A 23774-nucleotide genomic window follows, 5' to 3' on the forward strand; every position below is an offset into this window, starting at 1 on the left:
TTTCCCTTAAGATCAGGAACAAGACAGGGATGTCTGCTTTTACCACTCTTATTCAATATAATGCTGGAAGTCCTGGCCACATTGATCAGACAAGAAGAAGAAATAAAAAGCATCCTAACTGGAAAGGAGGAAGTGAAACTGTCATTCGCAAATGACATGACATTGTACATAGAAAACCCTAAAGATTCCACCAAAAAAACTACTAGATCTAATAAATGAACTTGGCAAAGTAACAGTACACAAAATTAATATCCAGAAATCAATGGCATTCTTATACACCAATAATAAACTCTTGGAAAGAGAAACTAAGAAAACAATCCCATTTACTATTGCAACAACAAAAAATAAGGTACCTAGGAATAAACTTAACCAAGGAGGTAAAGACCTGTACTCAAAAAACTATAGGACATTTAAGAAATAAATAGGGGAAGATGCAAACAAGTGGAAGCATATACCATGTTCATGGATTGGAAGACTTAACATCATTAAAATGTCCATACACAAAGCAATCTATAGATTCAATGAAATTCCTATTAAAATATCAATGGCATATTTTCATAGATCTAGAACAAATATTCCAAAAATTTATAAGGAAACAAAAAAAACCCAAATATCCTCAGCAATCTTGAGAAAGAAGAACAAAGTTGGAGGCATCACAATACCAAATATCCAACTATATTACAAAGCGACTGTAATCAAAACAGACTGGTACTGGCACAAGAACAGGCATATAGATCAATGAAACAAAACAGAGAGCCCAGAAATCAACTCATGCCTTTATGGTCAATTAATATTTGACAAAGGAGGCAAGAGCATACAATGGAGTAAAAACAGTCTCTTCAATAAATGGTGCTGGGAAAACTGGACAACTATATGCAACAAAAATGCAACAAGACCACCCACTTACACCATATACAAGAATGAATTAAAAGTGGATAGAAGACTTAAATGTCAGTCATGAAACCATAAAAATTCTAGAAGAAAACACAGGCAGTAAAATCTCAGACATCTCTCGGAGCAATATTTTTGCCAATATGTCTCCAAGGGCAAGAGAAACACAGGAAAAAATAAACAAATGGGACTACATAAACTAAAAAGCTTCTGCACAGCAAAAGAAACCATCAACAAAACAAAAAGGGAACCCACCATATGGGAGAACATATTTGCCAATGATTCATCTGATAAGGGGTTAATTTGCAAAATATATAAAGAACTTATACAACTCAACACCAGAAAGACAATCTTTTTCTAAGAGATGGCCCCTCAAAAGTGGCCAAGGTGACATCTCCTGAGCTCAGTTCCTAACTGATAGTTTCCCCAAGCCATTCCTGTTTAGCTTCTTCGTGTCTCAGGGAACGTTAATCATAGCAGCACTCGCCCTTGGCTTTGTACAGCTTCTATGCTTCAGGAGCTTCCAGGCCAGGCTCTCATCCAAGCGATGCAACCTGGGCCAACAGTCAATTCTTCATGCCTGAGCCCCTCAGACGAGAACGAGACCCGGGGACTCAGAGAAGGAAGGAGCAGTTGGTATGGAGACCACAGCCACATCTTTGGCTTGTGTAGAAATGTCTGGCTACCTGGGGTAGAGGGCAGGAGTGCTTTTCTAAAGTTTGTTAAGAGCCTGTGATCTGGGATTCTGCTGTCCATAGAAATACTGTCTCCCTTCCAGAAGCCCAGTGAGTAATAACAGGCACCAACTGCCACATCACCAAAGCTGGCCAGGCTCGGCTGCACAGTGCCAGCTGGTACTGTGTCACTGGCACTCATTCCTGGAGATAATGGCATCCAGAGAGTAGTGACATATACTTAAAGAGACCTATAAGTTCTTGCTCTTACTGAGGAAAGCAGACTTTCTCAGCTACCTTTGGGCCTGATCAGTGTTATACATGCTGATCATAAGTCTTTTCTGGGCCTCCTTTTAAGAATGACTCTAATATTCTTATTAGAATGGCATGGCATGGCTCCCACTAGCCTCCACTGTCTTAAGCATGACACACACTAGTTTTAACCCTGAACCCTTAGCTCTAGCCAAAGTGACCTGAGTGTGTAGGGTTTCCAGAGACAACTGCTTCTACACTACGCAGCCTTTGGACTTGCTGTTCCCTGTTCTAGGACACCACATATCCACGTTCTGAACACCTACTCTTTGTTTAAGAATCTACTCACATGAGTATGGTGGTTCCTCAAACATTTAAGAATAGTTACCATATGACCTAGCCAACCCAGCAATGCCTCTTTTGGGTATCTACCCAAAAAACTCAAAAACATTTATTCGCAAAGATATCTGCACCCCTATGTTCATTGCAACACCATTCACGGTGGCCAAGACATGGAGATAACCAAAGTGTCCTGTGATTGAGGACTCAATAGAGAAGATGTGATACATATATACTACCGAATATTACTCAGCCATAAGAAAGGAGGAAATGCTGCCATTTGCGACAACATGGGTGGACCTTGAGAATATTATGCTAAGCGAAATAAGTCAGTCAGAAAAAGCTAAGAACCATATGATTTCATTCATGTGGGATATAAAACCGAAGCTCAAAGACACAGACAACAGTCTGGTGGTTTCCAGAGGGAAGGGAGTGGTAGGTGGTGGGTGATGGGGTTTAAAAGGGAGCCAAATATATGGTGATGGAAGATGATTTGACTTTGGGTGGTGGGTGCACAATACAATATATGGATCATGTATTACAGAAATTTAAACTTGAAACCTATATAATCTTTTTTAAAAATATGTTTTTATTGATTTTAGAGAGAAGAAGGGAGATGGAGGAAGAGAGAGAGAGAAACATCAAAGTGAGAAACATAGATGGGTTTCCTCCTGTATGCACCCCAATAGGGATCAAACCCACAAGCCAGGCATATGCCCTTAATAGGAATCAAACCGATGACCTTTCAGTGCAAGGGACAACGCTCAACCAACTGAGCCACACTGGCCAGTGCAAAGCCTATATAATTTTATTAACCAAAGTCACACCAATAAATTTAATTAAAAATTAAATTAAATTAAAAGAAAGAATCTACTCATACAAGTAAACAACAAATCCTAAGGAATCTACTAAAAGACTGAGAACTGATAAAAGAATTCATCAAGGTTATAGGAACAAGATCAGTATGTAAAAATTAACTATTTCTATATATTTTCAAAAAACAATTCAAAATGAAATTAAGGAAATAATTCCATTTATAATAGCATCAAAAAGAATAAAATATATAGAAATAAATTTAACAAATGAAATGTAAAATTTATACTCAGAAAACTATAAAACATTGTTGAAAGAAATTAAAGATCTAAATAAATGGAAAAACATACCATGTTCTGGGGCTGGAAGACAATATTGTTTGGCGTTGTTTTTTTGAAAGACTTAATATTGCCTGGCCGGGCGTGGCTCAGTGGTTGAGCATCGACCTAGGATCCAGGAGATGGAGGTTCGATTCCCGGTCAGAGCACATGCCCGGGCTGCGGGCTCCATCCCCAATGACTCTCTCATCATTGATGTTTCTGTCTGTCTCTCTCTCCCTCTCCTTTCCTCTCTCTGAAATCAATAAAGATATATTTAAAATAAAATTAAATTAAAATTAAAAAAAAAAAGAAAGACTAAATATTGTTAAAATGAGAATAGATATTGATCTACAGGTTCATCACAATCCTTGTCAGAAACCCAACTGACCTTTTTGTGGAAACTGACAAACTGATAAGGAATTAGTACTCAGAATACATAAAAACTCTTACAAGTCAATAAGGAAGTAAAAAGCAACCCAATTTAAAAGTGGACACAGACTTGAACAGGCATTTCCTCAAAGACATACAAATGGCCACCAAGCACATGAAAGTTGCTCAACATCATTAGTCAGTAGGGAAAATGCAGATCAAAACAGCAATGGAACAGCACTTCACACCTTCTAGGATGGCTATGATTTTTTTTTAAAAGAACAGGAAAAAGGAGGTGTTGGCAGGGATACAGAGAAACTATAACCCTCACACATTGTTGGTGGGAATGTAAAGTGGCTCATCCACTGTGAAAAACAATTTAGCAGCTCCTCAAAAAGTTAAACATAGAATTACCCTGTGACCCAGTAATTCCACTCCTACTTATATACCCAAGAGAACAGAAAACAGATGTTCAAACAAAACTCATACACAAATGTTTAGAGCATCATTATTCATGATAGCCGAAAGGCAGAAACAACCCAAATGCCCACCAGCCACAACTGGATAAACAACGGGGTACAGCGAACAACGGAACATCATCTGGCCATAGAAAGGAGTGAAGTGTGTATACATGCCACAGCGTGGAGGAAGCTTGGACGTGAAGTAAAAGGACCATATATTATGATTCCATTTATGTAAATATCCAGAATTGGCAATATACCGACAGAAAGTAGATTAAAGGCCATTTAGGAGTGGGGATAGGGAGTTGGAGGAAAAGGGGGCGATGGTTATGGGGGGCCAGTTTCTCCTTGTGGTGACGAAAGTTCTAAAATGGACCGTGGTAATGGTTGCACATACCCGTGAATAGACTAAAATCCATTGACTTGAACACTATAATGGGTGGATTATACGGTATGTGAATTATATCTCAGTCAAGCTGTTTAAAAATTGACTTAAACGACACTTTAGTTTAGCAGCATCTATCTAGTGAGCACTGTATTGGGCACCAGGAATCCCCAAGGAGTCCGCAGTCACAGCACAGAAACAGGCACCGAAACAGGGCTGGGAGGCAGCAACTAGGCCTGGGGATGAGGGACAGGGAACACTTCAGACAGCTAACACCTGAGCTGGTTTTAAAGGAAAGTTTGAGGCTGACAGATTGGTGGGGGGTGGGGGGGTGGGGAGGTCATGCCAGGCCAGTCGGAAACAACACAGGGCATTCTGGGGGCCCCGTGGGGTCCAGCATTGCAAGGGCTGGGCGGCGGGTGTGGCCAGGGGCCTGGAAGGCGTGGGGCTGGAGAGCCAGCAGAGGGGTGAGGAAACCGAAAGGGAAACGGGAATGTCCTGCTGAGAAGTGGCCAGTTTTCCTTTGGGGAATGAGGGCAGAGCCAGGGAAAGGTAAGCGGGAGGGTGAGGGGGCAGACAGTGATCTAGAGCAGGAGTCAGCAAGCCGCAGCCCACGGGCCCAGCCTGGAAATAGTTTTTGTAAATAAGGTTTCAGTGGAACACAGCCACGCTCGTTTCTTTCCTTGTTATCTCCGGCTGCTTTCTCACTAACCCAGCAGAGTGGACCCGCTGCGACATAGGCTGTGAAATCGAAAATATTTGCTACCTGGCCCTTAGAGAAGTTGAACAACCCCGGCTCTAGAAATATCACTGTGGCTGTTGCATAAAGGTTGGTTTTGCACAGGTTAAGACGGAGGGAGGCGAGGCCAGTTAGGAAACAGGCAGCTCCCCAGGCAGTGGGTGACAGCTGGGGTACGTCCTGACGGCATGACACGGTTGCAACAGATGACGTAGGGGTTGGGAGTTGGGTGGAGAGGCAGGCCTGGCTTCGAGAGCTGCCAGGAAGAAAAAAAACAACAAAAACACGCGAGGAATATCAATTTCAGAAAAGGATGAGAGACCCCACAGGGTTTCGCTGATGTCTAAATTGTAGTTTTTTCTGCTCAATCATTAAAATGGTACCTAAACATCACGTTCAGCAGAGGGCTGTCAGACAGACCACCTGAATTCAGGGCAGCTTCAAAGTATTTTAAAAGATTATTCTTACAACTTGGTTATGGACATACCAGAGCAATTCCAGATAACCTGATGATTAAGGGGTTGGGGGGGGGGGGCATCTGTAATACTTTCAACAATAAAGATCAATTTAAAAAACAAAAACCAAAAGTCTGTCGAGATACATGCTTGGGATTGGTGGTGTTTACTCACGTACACCATCATTATTTTGGGGGGGTTGTTTACTTTAAAAATGTACTTTAATGTATATTTGTATTGGTTTTATAAAAGCTTTGGGAAGATATTTAGGGAAATATTTCTTCCTAGATCTTGGCATCGTGCAGGCACTCTGGAAAGCTGTGCTGTCTGTGCCAGGACAGCAGCGGTACCCGGGACAAGGCTGGGGGTGAGGAACGTTCATGGATCCAAACTCAAGGAGGACAGTGTAAAAAAGCTGTCGAAGAAAATGAAGCAGTTCACAAGTCATCGATATAAGTTATCTTCTCATAAAGCACATGCTTTACAAGCAAGCGAAGTGATTTCCTCAGAAGATATTCTTATTTAGTATTATGTTGGTGACACATCAAGGGGAACATATGGGAGTTGTTGCCCCGGGACATCCACGTGGCCAGATGTGTCTGCTTGTCTGACAGAGATTTTGACAATGAAAAAAAAAAGAAAAATCACCATTCACATATAAAATTATAATATTAAAGGTATTCCAAGGAAAGGGATCAAAAAGCCTTGGGCAAGAAGAACGTATTAGCTATTATCCTAATCACATCCTCATTACACACTGAGTTCTTACACTATACGTGCACTTGCCACACACAACTTGCCTGGGTAGATTGTTTCTGCCAAGGGAAATGCAAACATTTTTTAAAACTCTGGGCAGAAATCTTATCTAAACTGTCACCATCATGCTTTACCACCCTCGGACAAGTGGCTATTCTGAAAGGGTAGTCCTGGTGCCTAAACACTTCTCCAACACCGGTGGCACACCAGGTGTGTTCCCTGCCATCCATGCACCATGCTCGCTAGCAGGAGTACAGCTGGAATCGCTAGGATAAGACGGTCTGAAGACTCACTTCAATGCAGACACAGCTGGAGACTTAGGAGATAAGCAGCGCATTGCTGTGGCTTTGTCTCTGTGGACATCTGCTTGGCTCTGCCTTTCTGCCCACAGTCACCAGTCCTGTTGGTTCTGTGGCCTTGCAGCAGGACAGAATCCAGCCATGCCATCTGAGCCCTCAAGGCCCATCCAGGGTCCAGAGTGCAGGGGGCTCTGTGTGGCACTGCCATGAAGACTGGTATGGAGGGTTTTCTCCAGGGGGAAATAAACAATAGTAATTACAAGCTGTGCTTCTCAACCCAGGCAGGTCCCTGGACAGGGGAACTGCACCTCCTAACAATCCCAAAACTATAAAAGGAAGCTACTGACATTGATCACCTAGAAATTCTACCCCAAGGAGACGACAGCCTGTTAGCTAAGGGGGAAGAGAATGTCTGGTTGCCAGAAGACGGTGGGGTTCAAGGCTGATGTTTTGCCCCTTTTGAGTTCTGCTGCTGAATAATGGGGTTGGAGCAACCCAGTTCCTCCATCCTGACTGGCTGTTTTATGGAAGGTCTGCCCTTTCCCTGTCTGTTTCAGGGCAATGAACAGAAGAGCAGAAAAATCTAAGGGTGAAGAAATGAGATTCCATCTTCCTACATAGCCAGCCAAGGAAAGAGAATTCTGACTCAAGAGCCTCATGTATAAGATGTAAAAATGATTTATCACCCCATTTCAAAGTGAATGAAGTTGCTAAAAGTAAAAATTCTGCTGTTCTATATCCTTACCAGACAAAGGCAGAATAAGCAAAGTTTTCCATAAATGAAGAAGGACTGTGGAGAATGTAGGAGTCTCCGATTAAAGATGTCTCCTGCCCAAATCCCTAGTGATGATCAGCGAGGGGTAATTGCTCTCAATGAGATTTCTTTCTGGGGCCTTTGCCTTTGTCTCGTCCAGGAATTCCAGCTGCAGGCATTTCACTCATCCTACCTATTTTCAGATCCAAGAGCCAGAGGGTGGGGGAAAACTATACCTCCTAATTCAGAGGGCCACCTCTGAGCCCCTGAGACATAAGTTGCTTTTGTACAGTTTAACAATAAACTGGAAAAGAAACCCAGGCTTCCTGGCCTTGCAGCCAGTTTATCTCCAGCACCAAATGGCCAATTACTAAATATTTCCACAGGGATTTATCACGGCAGGTGTATAAGAAGTGATAAGCCCAGGATGAAGCCACAGCCAAAGTGAGTGCTTCAGAGAGAGAGCAGCTGATATTCCCTCACAGCTGTCCAGGGGTGAGGAGGTTAGGGCAGGTCCTGGCTCCATCAGTCGCCAGCTGTGCCATCTGGACAGCTTATCTGTTTGTCATTTACTCAACTATAAAATGAACTCAAAAATACCCATCTCAGAGGGTGGGTGGAGGAGGAGAGAGTAACCAAAGAATTTATATGCATATATGCACAACCCAAGGACACCGACAATGGTGGGGAGAGGGACTGGGAAGGGAGATGGGACGGGGTGGAACGGGTCATTGGGGAGAAAAAGGGACATCTGTAATATTTTAAACAAAAATAAAATTAAAAAAAAAAATAAATAAAGTGGTATTTTAAAGTTTACAAAAAAACACACAAAACTGATGTTTGCCAAAAGAAAAATGTTTTCAAGCTTAGAGGATTGCTAACAATGACAGGAAAAGTAAATAAGCATTTAGATGTACATATTGTTAAATCTTGTCAAGGAAATGTTAATTGAAGTCAGGACTTCTTTTTGAAAGCATAACATAAAATTTCCACCAAAAGACTAAAAAAAAAAAAAATACCCACCTCACTCTTTAGTGGGACGTTGCAAGACTCAAACAAGGAATAGCACACAATGTGGATAAATTATAAAAATCAACGGAACTCAGGCCATCTGTAAAAAGGCATTTGGGGGGAAATTAGGAACATTTTGAACATGGAACTGGGGATTAGATGATACCAAAGAATGATTGGTAACTTTCTTAGGTACAATAATGGCATAATGATTATTTAATATTTGTAGAGATGCAATGATTTGATGTCTGGGATTTGCTTTAAAATACTTCAGTGAAAAAAGAGAAAAGAGATAGATAAAGCAAGGGTGGCAAAATATTAATAACTCTTGAAGCTGGGGGCCTTCTCTCTATTATGGTGTATATTTGAAAATTTTCAGGAAAATGATTTTTAAATAAACAAGGCAGAATTTCTTGGAACATTAGATAGCTTCACTGATGGTCACCTCTAGAGCACAGAAAATCTGTTTACTTCACAAGGTCCTTCCACGTAGGCCAACCATTGGTCAGAGGACAAAGACTTGGGACAAGGCAGGAAGAGACCCGGCCAGGACCCCAGATGTAAAGAGATAGAGGGAAGTGATGTCATGGGATTTCTGATCTGCCCTGCATCAAAATGTCAAGCGCATACTTTGTCTTCGGACCTAACTTTCATATTCAGCTTTGCCACTTAATGGCTAAGTGGCCTTAGACCAAGTCACTTTTTAATACAAAATCACAGAAACAAACAGATTCGAGCTCACGTGCACGTTCTCTCTGTCTCACACACGCACCACTGAGACTCAATCCCCAGGGGTCCACGGGGTGTGTGGGTGCATTTTGCCATGGGTTTGATGGTCATTCCAAGGACAGATACTAGGGGCCAGGAAGGGAAATAGGACAAAGGGGTGAAGGGGATTGATAATTTAGCTAAGGCATCGGCGGGTGAGTCAGTCATGCAGCTGAGGCAAATGAACACTCAGTCTTCCTCTGAAACCGCATCCCTAACCATGAAGCACACAATACACCATAAACAAAGCGAAATAATTCCACAAGAGTGACAAATGGGCTTTGGGGGTTCCAAGACAGACAGGCTAGTCTGGTGTAAGGGATACGAGTTCGAGTCCCACCCACACTGACTACTAACCCAGTGGCCTTGATTTTCAGCACTTTTCCTCTTCTGCAAAAAAGAAACGACTGGACTGATCTCTACAGTTGCAAGATTTTGGACGGCGAAATTAACTTGGGGCATGTTTCTGACTTTCAGGCCTATCTCTCTGAGGTTTCCTACACGAGGAGTTGAGTCCCCCACCCCCACCCTACCGAGTCTCGCGCCTTGTCCCCTCCCCTCCCCTCCCCTCCCCTCCCCTCCCCTCCCCTCCCCTCCCCTCCCCTCCCCTCCCCTCCCCTCCCCTCCCCTCCCCTCCCCCCTGATATTTGGTGATGTTTACTGGGGTGGGAGGCTGAGAGAGAGCAAAGAATCCCAATCATGCTTCTTTCTTCCAATCATTTCTGTTCCTATTCTGGCGCTGATTTACGGCGCTACCTCAGGCAGGCGGCTACACCCGGAGGGCTCCCCGAGTTTGGCGGGTGTGGGGGCGAAGCGCAGTGGCCGAAGAGCCTGCGTAAAAGTTGCAGTCACCGAGGACCGCAGGAGTATCTCGTAAGGCTAGGATTAGCTCTCCCCCGGAGCGATCCTGCACACACGACCCGTGGGTTGTCTGCGCCGGTTCTGTCCTACTCCAGGGCCTCTCTGTCCTAACGGCGGGAGAGGCTCCCTGGGCCCCGGACGAGCCACGGCTACCGCGCCTCTCCTCCCACAGGACTCAGGGTGCTGGGGCGCTCAGCTGAGCCTTACTGGAAGGCCGAGGAGAAACTCGGGTCCGGGCAGTGGACGCTGGAGTTCCCAGGCTCAGCCCCAGTAGCCCCCACCCCACCCCCACCCCGCTCCGGCCCGGTGCGCTCCAGATTTCCAAAGCCACAGCGCACTGCGACCCCTGTCCTCTGCGCGCCCCACATCCCTCAAAGCCAGAACTCCGGGCACGAACACAGTCCCAGTGTCCCTGGCTCCACGCTGCACCCCCTAGACACCTATCGCACACTGAGCCTCGACTGGCTCCGTCCTGCCTGGTTGAAGGCGTCCCAGGCGAGCACGGAACCGAGCGCCCCACTCGCTCCCTGGGGCGCGCCAGCCGCGCCGCCTGGCCCCGGCTCCAGCGAGGTGGGGCTGGGTGGGTCTGCCCGAGTCCGGAGGGGGGACCCGCTGGCCTGCACGGCCCCGCATCTCTCTGAGCTAGAAACCTCCAGTGTGTGTGCCGCCGTCCAGGTCCCGGGAACCCCACGCGCGACGGAGAGACGGCCTCGCGGGGAGTAGAGCCTGGAGACCCCGCGTGGACGCTCCCCTTCCCCTCGAACCCCTGCGCTCCCTGCGCTCTTACTTGGTAGAAGGGGTCCTCCCTGGCTTGGCTGGGGCCAGGTTTTCCACGGTGGCCCCTGTCCGTGCCCGTCGCCGCCTAGCCCCTTTCCCGAGCCGAGGGGCCGTTGGAGAGGGCGAGCCCCAAATTCCCGGAGCCGCGAACTGGAGCAGCTCCTTCACTCGTTTCCCGGTACTTTTAAAGGAGACCAACAGCAACCCCTCCCCCGGCCCCACCCCCTTCCCGAGCCCGGCCCCACCCCCTTCCCGGGCCCGGCCCCGGCCCCCAGCTCCTTTTGTTGTAATTGCAGCGCGGTCACCCCCGAGGCCAACGGGGCTGCAACGAGGGCGCAGCCCAGGCGCCGCCCCTTTACACCCGGCTTTCGGGGCCCGAGTCTCGAGGAGCCAACTTTTCCTCCGGAAGGTTCCTCCGCTCCCCACCTCCACAACGCTCCCGGGATTTAACCCTTTGGCTGCCTTCTCTGCCAGCACGAGGGTCCGAGACTAATCCAGCTCCCGACCCAAAGAGCCCAGCACTGCCGGGCACCTAGACGCTCAATAAAACCCGATAAATAAAGGAGTTCAGAAACGTTCATCCGTCTCGCCTGGGTTTCTCCTCGTGGGGAAAGCAGATTCTGAGCGTGACACAAGCAACCCCCTTTCTTCCAGCAGACCACATCGCCGGTCTTCTCCAGAGATCTCTCCCTCCCCTGAGGATCAGTAACCTCCAAAGTCCACCCCGCTCCCGGAAGGGAGGCAGGGCCAAGATGAACAAACCCTGCTCTTAGGGGACTGAACAGGCCACAGCTAAGGGGCTGTGTTGTGCAGGGACATTCCATGCCTGCCTCAGAGGCTCACACGAGGGGCAGAGTGAGGAGGTCAGGAGGTTAGGGGAGCCCCCTCTGTGCTGATTCCCAGGGCTCCTAGAACAAGGGCCAGGCTTCACCAGGCAGGAAGCAGAGAACTATTTATTTATTTATTTATTTATTTATTTATTTATTTATTTATTTGGACTTTATGCAGCCCCAATGGGGCAAGAAGAGACTTTAATCAGGGGAGGGAGTCAACCAGAATCAGAAAAGGTACAGCGAGTGTGAGAGCAGAGGAGCCAGAGCGGGTGGGATAGGACTGCGCCGGCAGACAAGGCCAAGCTCTGGCCCCTCTCAGCTGGGAGGGCTTGAAGCGGCCCCTGTGGCCAGAGGTTGCCTGGCTTTCTGGCTCCAGCTCCTAGGCATGGCTGGTGGCCACTCCTTCGGCCCTTGTCCCCAACCAGATTTGGGTGGCCGTCTTCAGGCAGAGCTCAGGAAGCTGGCCACTGCTTCAGCTGGGCCCAAGGAGGCTTGAGGATGACAGGGAAAGGGAGAGGAGCTGGAGTCTGAAACCTACCTCCCTCCCCACATGGGGTTGCTTGGGGAAGGAACAGTTGGGGCCACTTTTAATGTGTGGACACTTCACGGAAGTGGTTGGGGACAATTCACACTTTCTCCTAGGAGGCAGCGCCCCCTCGTGGTCCACGTCTCATACAGCATTGAGCTATTTCAGGTTTCAGGGCCAAGTTATCAAAGAACCAGGTTCGAGAACATCCTGGCCAAGCCTCTTGTTTCGACATGGAACCAGACACCCAGAAAGCTGGCGACGGGACCACGGTCCCTCAGCAGGTTAGCAGCAGTGCTGCACCCAGATCCAGATCGAGGTCTTCTAACCCCTGGGAGGATCCCACATCTGCTCAGAAAGCACACGTGTGCCCTCCGGAGCGGTTAGGATACCTCTGCCTTTTCCCCACGAAGCGCGTTTTTATATTTAAAAAGTAATTTCATTTATAAAATCTATTTTCTAGGGTGTGAAAATTTTCCTTTGTTGAACACTATGGGCTAAGCTCCTCCCATTTCTTTGCTTTTCTTACTTTATTATTACCTCTCATAACAGCATGTTCGACGGTACAAAACAATTTATGTGGGAGCTTGAAGGTTCTCACAGCATCCTCTAATGGAGATACCAGGGCAAGGCAATCCTTCACATTCTGCAAAGAAGAAAGTTAGGCATAGAGAAGGGCAAGTTCATTTCCCATGATAACCTGCTGTTTCTGACCAGAGCTTGGGCTGGCAGTCACTGGGCCCCTGCCATAACCTCCCTTGCTTACAGCTTATTTGGGGCTCAGTTCAGCCTGATGTCACAGTGCCTCCCCTCCCCTGCAGCCTGACCAGGGTCAGCACAGTGGAGGAGCCTACATAAAAGTATTCCTTCCTCTCTTGGGTGTTGCTGTGTCTGAAATCCTGCCGTTAGAAATCAGTCCCTGGTGAACAAACTATCAATACACGCAACAGTATGGTTGAATCTCAAAAATATTATGCTGAGAAAAAAAAAGCCAGTCACAAAAGAGTAATTTACTGTATGATTCCATTCATGTGTGAAACTCTAGAGAACTTCAAACTTAGTATTAGCGACTGAAAGCAGACCCATGGTGACCCGAGGCTCAATGGGCATGGGGTCTGCCTGGGGAGGAGCATGAGGGGACTTGCTGGGGTGATGAAATAATTTTTTCTTAAATTTTTCTTAAACAATTGATTTTAGAAAGAGAGGAAGGGGGGGAGAGAAAGAGAGAGAGAGAGACTTGTTGTTCCAACCATTCACTCACTCAGTGGTTGCTTCTTGTATGTTTCCTGACCGGAGATGGAACCCGAAACCTTGGCATATGGGGACGACACTCTAACCAACTGAGCTACCCGGCCAGGTCAGAAGTGGCCTGCCTCTTGATTGTGGGGGTGCTCATATTGGTATATGCGTTTTTCCAAAATTCAAGAAACTGAACATTTTAAGTGGGTGAATTTGATTTCATGCAAATTATTCCTGAATAAAATTGATTTAAAACTTAGTCTTTTGTCCCCTCTCCCCCATGTCCTTCTCTTTTAAAATGAAAGCAGTTTGGGGGAGGGGAGGGCAGCTCAGGGCAATATGTGGTTAACAGTGCAGTAGCCTGGGTTTGAATTCTGACTTCACCACTTAGCAGCTGTGTAAACTGAGCACGTCACTTAACCTGTCCGGGCCTCAGTTTCCTCATCTATAAAATGCAGAGGTGCCTCACAGAAATCTTGTAAGGCTGAAAGGAGTTCAGGCATGTGAAGTTCTTAGGGTGCAGTGTTTGGTACACAGCCAGGGCCAGCTAGTTTTAAGCTAATTTAGGTGGAGTTGTAAAGGTCACTTCAAGGTCACTAGTTTTTGTTTTAGTTACTTTTTTCTTTTTTTTTTGAGCAGTGTTAAGTTTACAGAAAAATTGAACAGAGGGTTCCCATATACCTCCCTTCACACAGTGAATTTCCCTTATTAACATCTTGCATTAGTGTGGGACCTTGTTATAATTGGTGAAATAATACTGATACATTATTATTAACTAAAGTCCACAGTTCACATTAGGGTTCACTCTTGGTGTTGTACATTGTATAATATATAATGACATATATCTGTTGGAGGTGGCAGGAACGGGCACCATGTGTTAGACCAGTGGGCTCAGGCTGGACCTGGATTTAGCAATCTCGGTACTTGGGTTCTGGCTAGGAGAGAATTCAGAGCCAAGACTCAAACTATAAGAGAACATTTATTTGGAAAGTTACAGAGGTGGAAGAAGTAATTTGTAGAAGAAATGAACTTAGGAAACAAATTATAGAGGTAAAGGAAGGGCCCTTGGAGCTTAGAAGTGAGGAAGGTCAAGGTGACATGACTGGGGGGAGGGGAAAGGGGGAGGGAAAAGCACAGGCATGTTCTCAGGAGGGATAGCATGCTGGGTTTTCCTTCTGAAGCATTTTAAGGGTGGAAATTTTAGAGGAGGTCCCAGGGGAAGATCTCAATAGAGGATATTCAGCAGCTTTCCTTTCAGGGTTGTGGTCTCCACTGATTGATTGGTCGGCTCCAGGGCAGGAGCTCATTACTCAATGCAGCTGGTCCTGAGGTCATCTTTGGTGTTGCTTGTCTGGTTTTGGAGCTAAAATACAACTGAGGCCTAGATGTTATTTCTAAGGAAGAAAAGTCAGGGACTTCAAACCACTTGACCAGCCATATGCTGGGGGAGGAAAGGTCACCCTGGGGGTAAGGTCCCACCCTACAGTTGTCCTTTGCTAGGCACCTGGGGCTTTCCACCCTGGTGACCTTCTGTACCTGGCCCATCAGCCTTGCTCTGCTCATGTCTAACTGCCTACCACATATCCACCATTACAGTGTGGTGCAGATCAGTTTCATTGCCCTAAAAATCCCCTGTGCTTTACCTAGTCACCATTCCCTCCCTGAACACTTGGCAAACACTGGTCCTTTTACTGTCTCCAGGGCAAGTATGATAGGCAAGGGATCGATGTTTTTCTCTCACAGCGATGTTTTTTTCTCTCTCTCTCTCTAAAATCAATAAAAACATATCCTCAGGTGAGGATTTTTAAAAGTTTCTTTGTGTCTTTTCATGTCTTGATAGCTCATTTTTTTTTATTGCTGAATATTATTCCATTCTCTGGATGTACCACAGTTTATTTATCCATTCACCCACTAAAGAATATCTTGGTTGGTTCCAAGTTTTGGCGATTATGAATAAAGCTGCTGTAAATACTCGTGTGCAGGTTTTTGTGCGAATGTAAGTTTTCAACTCATTTGGCCAAATACCAGATTGTGCAATTGCTGGATTATATAGTAAGAGTATGTTTAGTTTAAATGGTATATACGCACAATGAAATATTATCCAGCCTTAAAAAGGAAAGGAAATTCAAAAATATGCTACAAGATGGATGAACCTTGAGGACATTATGCTAAGTGAAATAAGCCAGTCACGAAAAAAAGACAAACACTGTATGCTTCTACTTATATGAGATACTTAGAGTAGTAAAATTCAGAGACAGAAACTAGAATGGTGATTGTCAAGGGCTGGGGGGAGGGTGGGCAGGGTGTTATTGTTTAATGGGTACAGAGCTTAGTTTTACAAGATGAAGGAGATGGAGCTATAAGATGTCATAGAGAGTTACAGAGATGGGTAGGGGTGGTGGTTGTACATTACAAGTGTGTTTAATATCACTAAACTGTATGCTTAAAAATAGTTAAGATGGTAAATTTTATGTTATATGTATTTTACCACAATAAAAACAATTAGAGCTGTGGCTGGTGTGGCTCAGTGGTTAGAGCACCAGCCCTGGAACCAAAGGGTCTCAGGTTCCATTCCTGGTCAAGAGCATGTACATGGTTGCAAATCAGGGTGTGTGCAGGAGGCAACCAGTCAATGTGTCTCTCTCACATCGATGTTTCTCTCTCTCTTCTGCCCTCCCTTCCACTCTCAAAAAATAAAAATTTAAAAAATCAATGGAAAAAAATATCTTCTGGTGAGGATTAACAGCAACAAAAAAAATTAGAAAAAAAGTCACATAATTCAGAGTTACTGTGGGGGGGAAAAGAGTGTTTAATTTTGTAAGAAACTGCCAAGCTGTCTTCCCAAGTGGCTGTACCATTCTGCATTCCCACCAGCAATGAGCAGGAGTTTCCGTGGCTCCACATCCTTGCCAGCACTTGGTGCTGCCGGGTTCCAGGTTTGGGCCTTTCCCATAGGTCTGTACTGCTGTGTCATTGTTGTTTTAACTTGCTTTTCCCTGATGACATATGATGTGGAGCATCTTTTCAGGTGCTTGCTGGCCATCTGCTTATCTTTTTTGGTGAGGTATCTTTTCAGATATTTCCTCCTCTTTAAAAAAATATTTTTATTGATTTTAGAGAGAGAGGAAGGGAGAGGGAGGTTGTTTGTTTTCTTATTGTTGCGTTTTGAGGTTTTTGTATATTTTGGACACAGTCCTTTATTAGATTTGTTTTTTGCAAAGATCTTTTCCTGGTGTGGTTTGTCTTATTTTCTGAACAATTCTCACCAAGCACTTAAAGTATCATCATACCTTCCCATCTCCATGTGTGTGTGTGTGTGTATTAGGAATAAATAAAACTAATGCAGTACCCAACGGGTTCGCATTGTGATTTGGGGGAGAAGATAACATTGAGATGAAATGGCAATACAAAGCCATATGAGACGCAGCTCAAAATGCCTGGCAACATGCTCTTACTAGGGGCAGGAGAGGGAAACAGAACAGTGGGGACTAGCTATAGTTATAAGAAATATTAGCCATGGTCTGTTAACAGTGATAGTTTTGTCCTGACTAAGAAAGCACATTCTGACCTGGCTGGGAACTGCACACTCGGGGCCTGGGAGTTGACCTCTAAGTGTGGCCCATCCTTCTTATCCCAGAACTGCCAACCATCGTGGGAAGACCAGCAACCTCCTTGCTGCCGAAACAATGGAGTCCTGGAGGCGCCTGCCCTTTGCCTGGACTCTGCAACCATTTAACCGGTTCTTATTCCTTGTGCCCACTTCTCCATGTAACCTTTGTCCTACTCAATATAAGCAGCTGACTTGGGGGGGGGGGGTGTGAGCATATTTTTGTGGATGACCTGCTGCTCTCCCATGCATGCTGCCCGCAATATTGGAAAATAAAAACGCTCACATACTTTTCAACCCTCTCTCTGCTTCAGTGACTCAGGTAGTGACAGGCAGCCCAGACCCATTCGTTGTCTGGTTTCACAGTGAGTGGATATCTGAGGGGCTGAAGGGTGGGGGAGGAGTGAGAAGAGCGTAGAGACCAGGCGGGTGGGAAAGAAGAGGCAATCCTTCCCAGGCTAGGCCAGGTGGGAGCTATGAGAGAAAGACAGCTTAATCCTTGCTTAGGGAGGAGCCCTGGGCCACCAGGGAACAGGTGGGATACGGCCGGGCATAGAATGAACCCTGGAAATTTGGCAAAGGCACAAAACATGGGACAGGCTCTGAAGACAAGCTTTGCCCACATTACAATTTTGCTGTCCCCTCACTTCCCATATGCCCCCTTGACCAGGAAAGTCTCCTGCTAAGAAGGAGACTCACCTAGCACAGGGGGAAAAAAGTAAAAAAATAAATAAGTAAACTGGTTCAAATCTCATTTCCAGACACCTGGCTTCTGCCAGCTCTGACCACCTTGTCTCAAAGATGCAGCCAAAACAAGGAGGGGAGGCGAGGGGGGGACAGACAAAAAGGGAAGCTTTTCTGTAGCTCGATGCGTTGGCATCTGGCAGGGCCCCCACTCCAGGCCACAGACCAGCAAAGTCCTGCCGACTCCCAGAAAGCATTTGAGCGGCCTGCCCAGGTCACTTGGGGTTGGCTGAGGACACAGCCTGACTGTTCATTCCAGTCGCTGGCATTTACGAGGCATCTGCATGCCCAGACCCAGCCCAGCACCTTAGGGCAGGAAGAGGAGGTGAGGATCTCGCTCTGCTTACCAGCCCCCCAGCCCTGGAGGAGAGGGCCCAGGACAAGCCCACAGGGCAGTTACATTATTTTAAATATCTGGAGAAGGTAAGAGGTTCAGAAGAATCATGGTTCAGGAAAAAGTCCCCAAACCCAAATAGGGCTAGTCACCAAAATGCCAGGAACACTGCTGTGGACCGAACTGTGCCCCCCTAAATTAATATACTGATGGTATCTGCACCTGGCCTTTGAGAGGTAATAAGGGTTAGATGAAGTCTTGAGGGTGGGGCCCTCATGATGGGTTTTGTGGCTTTATAAGAAGTGGAGGAGATACTAAAGCTCCCTCTCTCTCCTCCTCCCATGCAAGGACAGAGCAAGAAGGCTTCCATCTGCAGGCTGGGAAGCAGGTCCTCACCAGGGGAGAGGTCCTGTGGTAGGCAGTTAGACAGACATGAGCAGAGCAAGGACGATGGGCCAGAAACAGAAGGTCACCAGGGCGGAAAGGACAATTGTAGGGTGGGACCTTGCCCTCAGGGTGACCTTTCCTCCCCTACCATTTCACTTATCAAGCAGTTTGGACCCCCTGACCTCCTCCTGACCTCTCCTTTCTAGAGATAACTTCTAGGCTTCAGTTGTATTTGAGCTCCAGGCCCAGAAAAGCAATAAAACCAGCCACAGCTGACCTCAGGACCAGCTGCATTGGATAATGACACCCCTGCCCTGGCCCCAACCAATCAATCAGTGGAGACCTAGACCCTGGAAGGACACGCCTGGAAAGCTGCTGAATATTCTATTAAGATCTTTCCCTGGGACCTCCCCTAAAATCTTCACCCTTAAAATGGTAAGAAAGGAGGACCCAGTGCCCTCTCCCTCCTGGGAGCAAGCTTATACCTTTCCCTTTCCCCTTCCTCTCCCCCTCCCCCCAGGCACATTATCATCACCCTCCTCATTCCCAAGCTCCTAGGGCCCTTCCTTTACTTTTAACTTGTTTCCTAAGCCCATTTCTTCTAGGAATTACTTCTTCTACCTCTGTGTTTTATAAATAAATATTCTCTTATAGTTTGAGTCTTGGCTCTGAATTCTTTCCTAGCCAGAACCCAAGTACTGAAGTTGCTGAACCCAGGCCCTGTCTGACCCTATCAGTCTAACACCCAGTGCCCTTCCAGCCGCCTACAACAGTCCCACCCTACAGTTGTCCTTTGCTAGGCACCCAGGGCTTTCCACCCCAGTGACCTTCTGTACCTGGCCCATCTCATGTCTGTCCAACTGCCTACCACACCTCCATGATCACACTCCCCTCCTCATACACAGCTCACTCACTGAGTCTCTGCCGCCTTCCCGCCAAAAGGATCTACCTTGCAAATTAAGGGACGCTAAGAGATGTGTGGACAATGCTATGTCTCCCCAGTACCCCTCTGTCGGCCACTGCCTTGACTTTCCTCCGTCGATCATCCGTCTTGAACCCTAATGCTCTAGACTAGCAGTGCTTCTCAAAGCCTCCTTGGGGGAAATGACTATGGGGGGTTACCGAGACCCTTCCAGGGGGTTCACAAGGTCAAGGTACTTTCATAATAAAACTAAGATCTTCTTTTCCTTTTGTGCTAATTCTCTGGAGTGGACAATGTGCCAGGTGCAGCCAGAGCCACTTCCTCCAGACTGATGGACCAAAGGCGAGCTCCAGGAACTCCCGGCAACTGGGGTTCCAGTCCCAGGCTTTCTACTCAGGAAACAAGGGGTTGAATTAGATAAGGCCCCTCCCAGCTATAAAAGTGGCATTGATCTCTTTGCTCTGTATCTTGATGTTCTTTCTTGTGCATTGAACAATAATTGTATCTTCCCCACATACCTCACAGGGCTGCTGAGGAGGTAGAAGGAATGAAACGTGCATGTGCTTTAAAGAGGAGAAGTTGCTCCTTTGTTATTAGGAGTGATTATGAAGTGAGGGGCAACCCAAGGGAAATCACTGTAGTCAGAGGCCCATCCCCAGCAACCAGCCTCTGGCATTGCTAGGAGACCATAGCAGGGATGCTCAAGCCAGTGCAGCATTTGTCTTTGAACATAGCCCCTCTCTCCACCGGCTTCTACCTGGAGAACTGGAATAATTTTCTCTTAAAGGATCATGAGTTTTCCTGGGCTGAAGTAAATTAATAATAATAAATAGTAATAAATAATTTTTTAAAAACAGCTGCCTGTGGCTCAACATAAATAATTTCTGGCCATTTGGTCTCATTCACCTGGTTTTTCCTTATTAGGCGGATGTCTAGATATCTCAAAATTTTTTAAGTTAAGACATATAACTTATACACATAAAAGTGCATAAAATATAAGTATGAGCATAATGAACTAATATAAAGCAAACACCCATAGAATTACCATCCAACTCAAGAACTAGACTATTACTGCCATCCCAGAAGCATCCCTTCAAACCACAAGCTCTTTCTCAAAACTGCCTCCCTGCCCTGAAAGTGAACATTCTACTTTTTTTTATGGTAATGACTTCTTAATGTCCAGGGGTCTCCAGGGCTCAGCATGAGTGATCCCATCTGGGCTCCTGGGTCTAACTACTTCTAGATGCTGCCAGTTCACAAATGTGTGCCTCCAGCCTGCCCTCTCCCAAATCCTTCAAACTCCTGTGTCCAACTCCATGCTTAACCTCACCACTGGGTATCTAAGTGACAACTGTGTTATGTCCCAAACTGTGCTCCTGACCCCCTCCCCCATATCTGCCCACGTCAGAAAGGGTAAGGCCATCCTTCCTGCTGTCTGACTCTTGATTCACTCACTCCAAGGCTCGTGGGCTCTGCCTCTGCAGAGCTAACTGGTCACATTCCCATATTCTCTGGCTCCCTATTAAGGAATAAGTGATGAAAACGAGATGCAGTCAGTATAGGTAAGCCGACTTAAAATGGAGTCTGTTGAGTCAAACTGACAAAACTGGTTCATATCAAATGGCCTGAGAGGCATGGGGAATATATTTTATTTTACTTTAGCCTGAGAACTTCAACTTTTGAACTTTCCAGTTGTGCATCAATGCCTAGGGAGACATACAAACCCTATAGATAACCCTCTGAAGAACTTAGGAGAGAATAGTCACGTATCCAGACCCACTGAGAACCATTATTCAGACCACCGGTCATCCAGAGGATGACCATCTCGGACCAATCCAGAGACTAAGAATGCAAGACTGATTCTTCTCAAGAATGTACTTTTTACTATGATAACTCTTAGCATTTCTTTCTGTTTCGGAACATTCTGCATATTGCATAGTTTTGTTTCTGGTCTGCAAACCCTAAAACCCTTGAAGAAATCTTTGCCGCTTATTTTTAGCCAAAGCCTCCTGGCTGCATTCCGTGGATACCACTAACAGTTGCAGCGATGGCTACTTTTAGTTCAGAGAGTGAGCGAGCTAGTGCCGACACGCAGCCACTAGGTGGCAATATCTCTTTCTGTAGCTGACAGCAGGCGGATCCGCCTGATGAGGGGATGCCCCAGACCTGCCACTCAGGCCCTTGGTCAGACTCTGAGTGGAAACTATCCAGATGGAATGACTGAGCTGCACCTGGAACCTTACATCCAAAAAATAAAATAAAATAAAGTGGATCTGAAACTTGATTGGTGCCTGATTACATGGAGAGAGAGGGTAATAAGAAATCATATAGAATGAATTCCAGGTTTCTGGTCTGAGTTGCCAGGTGGTGCATAGTGAGAACAGTGGTGCAGGAAGGGTTCCTATTTAGATATGAATTTTAGGATCCTATGGGCCATCTAAGTAGCATCTAGTAGGAATTCTTAAGAGGACTTTAGAAGGAAATGAAAGGCAGAGGATGGTATCGTGAAGGCAGGGGGGGTCCTTGCTGAATATCAGGCCCAGCATAGTGTAGTGATCTAGTGTCAGGGTTGGCAAACTACTCACCCACCAGCTGCTTCTTGTAAAGGAAAAACGTTTTGCTAGAACAAAGCCACACCTATTCGTTGGCATATTACCGATGACTCATTTCACACTATAAAAGCAGAGTGAAGTAAGTTTCAGACAAAAATCATATGATCTGCAAAGCTGAAGTATTTACTACCTGGCCCTGTGGAGAAGAATTTTGCTGACTCCTGGTCTAGACAGCACCTCTCAGTGTCCAGTGTCATCGTGAGTGACCTGGAGACCGTGTAACGTGAAGAGTCTGGCTCAGGTCTGACACTGGCTTGGAGGTTCAGCATTTCTATCGGGCCTCTGACTCTCTCAGTCTTTTTTTAGAAAAAGGTTGTGCACTTATTTGTTAGTGTCCATGTCCATTAAAGTGACTATGAACCACATTCTCATGTTCACTTTTTCTTTTCTTCTTGTTAAGCATTTGGACTCGCTCTTCTGTGAATCAACTATTACCTACAGCCCATTCTTCTTTCGATCTCGTTTTCTTGTTGATTTGCAAGATATCTTGTGTGATATATATTAATCCCTTTGAATTTTAGTCACTGCAAATACCTTGGTCTGCCATCTGTTAGCTTTGACCATGACGGCTCTCGAACTTCTGATGTAGCTAAATCTATCCTTTCCCCCCTTACATTTAATACCTTTGGGGGAAGGTTTCACAAGTAACTAACTTTAAGGACAATCTGAGTAACATTCTGAAGCTATGCTTAGAATGAGATCAATATACAGAAATTATTTTCTCTGGGATTCAGGAAACACTCATCTTACTTTGCCCCTGCTTATCACTACCTGGTCCTGGGGTTTCTCTTTCCTGTTTTTTCAAGACTGAATGGGTTAGGAAAGGAAACCACCTGAACCAAAGTAAATTTGGTTCTCCTAGTTTTTTCTATGTATAGCTTTATTTATTTATTTAAATATATCTTTATTGATTTCAGAGAGAGGAGAGGAGAGGGAGAGAGAGAGATAGAAACATCAATGATGAGAGAGTCATTGATCGGCTGCAGCCCACAACCCGGGCATGTGCCCTGACCAGGAATCGAACCCTGATCGCTTGGATCCTAGGTCGACGCTTAACCGCTGAGCCACGCCCGGCCAGGCATGTATGTATAGCTTTAAAATGCAACACTCTGCCCTGGCTGGTGTGGCTCAGTTGGTTGGAACATCAGCCCATGCACGAAAAGCCACAGGTTTGATTCCAGGCCGCAGTGTGTACAAAGGCAACCGATCAACGTCTCTCTCTCACATCCATGTCTCTCTCTCCCCCTTCCTGACTCTCTAAAAAAAAAAAAAAAATCATTAAAATGCAACACTCCCTTAATAAACTTTATGGTGGGGAGGAAGAAGTGGACAGATGACTGAGAAAGGCTGGGAATCCATTTCACCGTTCACATCACATTGTGTGTGATTTGAAAACTGCACAAAACTCTGCAATCTGGCAAGAAGCTTGAGAATAAAATATTTGTAAACTACTTGTTTCACAAACTCTAGAAACCTAGAGGTGATCTGACAAAGAAGCCAGGTTTTGATCACTATGAATATATATGAAGCACTACGTTATAAATATAGAAATATAGAAAGTTACCATGTCATGATCCTTGACCAAGGAGGCTCAGGGATGGTACACATACACTGGTAGAAAATAGGGCTACAGAAGACTGAAGAGA

The 23774-nt window shown here is 45.8% G+C and overlaps 1 protein-coding gene across 2 annotated transcripts in view; it reads right to left on the reverse strand.

The window, feature by feature from the left end:
• LOXL2 (lysyl oxidase like 2) overlaps nt 1–11110 on the reverse strand; it is an 86537-nt gene extending 75427 nt beyond the window's left edge. Inside the window, exon 1 of one of the 2 annotated variants that reach the window (XM_081137009.1) lies at nt 10935–11110. The gene's annotated coding sequence lies outside the window, so the exon portion shown is untranslated. The remainder of the gene's footprint in view (nt 1–10934) is intronic. The other variant, XM_081137008.1, reaches the window with a different exon arrangement.
• Nucleotides 11111–23774: the final 12664 nt, after the last annotated feature.

Source organism: Miniopterus schreibersii, assembly GCF_964146895.1.
Source record: "Miniopterus schreibersii genome assembly, chromosome: 4".
Taxonomy (NCBI): Eukaryota; Metazoa; Chordata; class Mammalia; order Chiroptera; family Miniopteridae; genus Miniopterus; species Miniopterus schreibersii.